Source organism: Chrysochloris asiatica, unplaced genomic scaffold (assembly GCF_000296735.1).
Source record: "Chrysochloris asiatica unplaced genomic scaffold, ChrAsi1.0 scaffold00050, whole genome shotgun sequence".
NCBI lineage: Eukaryota > Metazoa > Chordata > Mammalia > Afrosoricida > Chrysochloridae > Chrysochloris > Chrysochloris asiatica.
This window is the reverse complement of record NW_006408568.1, coordinates 15,462,161-15,464,606: the sequence shown is the minus strand read 5'-3', so window position 1 is coordinate 15,464,606 and position 2,446 is coordinate 15,462,161.

The following is a 2,446-nucleotide window of genomic DNA, read 5'->3' as shown; positions in this document are numbered from 1 at the left end:
AGAATTATGTGATAGTTTACATGGGAGAACATTAGCTTTAAATTCATCCTATTGTATATCATATATCGTTTCATTTCCATGGTTATTTTTTTCAAAGTTTTATAATAAAATTATTCCTGGGTCAATGATTTAACAAGCAGCTAAATACCACAACCTTGCAACCATTTTTCATCTTGGATTTAAGTACTATAATAATCTGACATTAATCGTCTATAAAAATCTAACATTAATCTTGACCATTACAAAAGCAACCCAATTTATCAGTGCTCAGCTACTAATTGCAAGTTTGGGTTGAATGTACCCAAAGGTGTCTTAGAAGAAAGACCTTACCATCTACTTCTAAAAGAGCACAGCCATTGGGAATGCTAAGGAACACAGTTTACTCTGACACACATGGGGTCACTATGAGCTGGAATCAACTCAAGGGTAACTGTTTTGTTTGTTTGTTTTTCATCTGTAGTCCAGTTTGTAATTTTGTCCAGTCCACATTTAAATATGCAAGACTTTTAAAACCCAATATATTATTTCTTGATATATGTAATGCTTATAGGTACCAAGTTCAAAATTTACATCAAAATTTTGGTCATATCAAAATTCTGATTGAAAATATATAAAGACATACAGCTAACTGAGAGATAGTATCTGTGCTTTCATCAGCTGAGATAGAAAATATTCCAAATAAGTTATGTATTTTTCAAGCAATTTGTCCTGAAAGTTTTCAGACCTATTGTCACATTTTGCGAGCAAGTGCTTCTGTTTATAAAATTACATTTATAATCCTTTGTTTCTATGTATTCTACTACTTCCCATCTGAGAAGATTTTTATGCTTGATCAAATTTGTTTTCTCTTAATATCTAACTGCATCTCATAGTAGATTACTTATTTTATTTACATTATAAGCAGACCAGTACAAATTTACTCTGTTTTTTCATTTCATTGGCATTTTCATCATTTTCTGTGAATTCTCTCATATTGACATTATAGCTTAGACGCTTTTGATACTTTTTTTTTTTCATACTGAATATTTTTTCCCCATATTCAACATACGGAGCTATCCTTTCCTTTAGCAACAAAGTGGGATCTTTACCATTTGCCTTAAAAGCATTGGTTCTGTGGATCTAGCTTCCTTTTATTAGCTTTTCTTAGAAATATGAGTAAATATGTTTTTCATTTTCTTCTCATTATAAGGAAAACTACAGGAAAGTTGTAATGATAAGTAGCAGCAGTCCAAGTTTAAGGAGTGAAAGAAATTGGAAAACTGGAGCAATGTCATCTTTTCTAAAGAGTCTAGCAACTCCTCAGCACTAAGCAGCTGCAGTCATGGAACTACAGAGTTAGGATTCTATTCATGAATTCTGTAGTACTTGCAGTAGTTGCACAAGGCAGCTGAGGAACATTTTGCAATATAAACAATTCATCTTACTCTTAAATTTCTACATATGTGGGACTAGATATGCTGCTAATCAAAAAGTTGGCAATTCAAACCCATTCTGTAGCTCCACAGGAGAAACACCTGGCTCCCATAAAGATAACAGCCAAGAAAATCCTGTGAAGCAGTTCTACTCGGTCACATTGGGTCAATGTGATTCAAAATCCACTCAACAGCTAGAGACAGCAACAGCTAACACAAAAAGTAATATCAGTTTGTATACGAACAACTTAGTATGCATCCAAAGGTTGAATTGCAAGTAGTCTTATTTTTATGAAAATATGAGTAAGATTGATTTAAAATTTCTAAATGGAGCAAAAGTCTAACTTGAATGGAATTATTTTGATTAAATATTTATATTATTCAGTTCTAATCTGTATTTTGCCTCTTAATATTAATAAATAACTAAAGAATTTGGAAGCAAAATAACATTTTGCAAAACATATAAAGCAAAATGTTATTTTGCTTCCAAATTCTTTAGTTATTTATTAATATTAAGAGGCAAAATACAGATTAGAACTGAATAATATACACCCTCGGAAACCCTGTACAGGGTCGCTATGGGTCGGAACCGACTCGATGGCACTTAACAACAACAACAACATAAAGCAAAAAATTAACATTAACTTTTTTTGCATTCCTTTAGTTTCGCTTTTGAGGAAATGCATATATAAATTGTGTATGCTTTAAGCACAAATAGTTTTTATTAATTATTCTTTAGATTATTCTGTCAACAAAACAAATTTTGTGTGAATATTCATTATAGCAACATGTTGCTGTTGTTGCTAAGTAGCTTCGAGCCAGTTCCGATTCACAGAGACCCTGTATAGGATTTCTGAGGAGTGTGCCATTATAGAGCCTCTAGATTTGAAACACTGACTTTTCAGATAGCAAACCAGTGCTTATCCTCCAGCACCATACCAGAACATAGATCGTTATTCGATTGAAATTTAGTCAACAAAAAATGTTGCATAGAATAAATATAAAATAATTTACAAATTATTTATGTCCTTTGT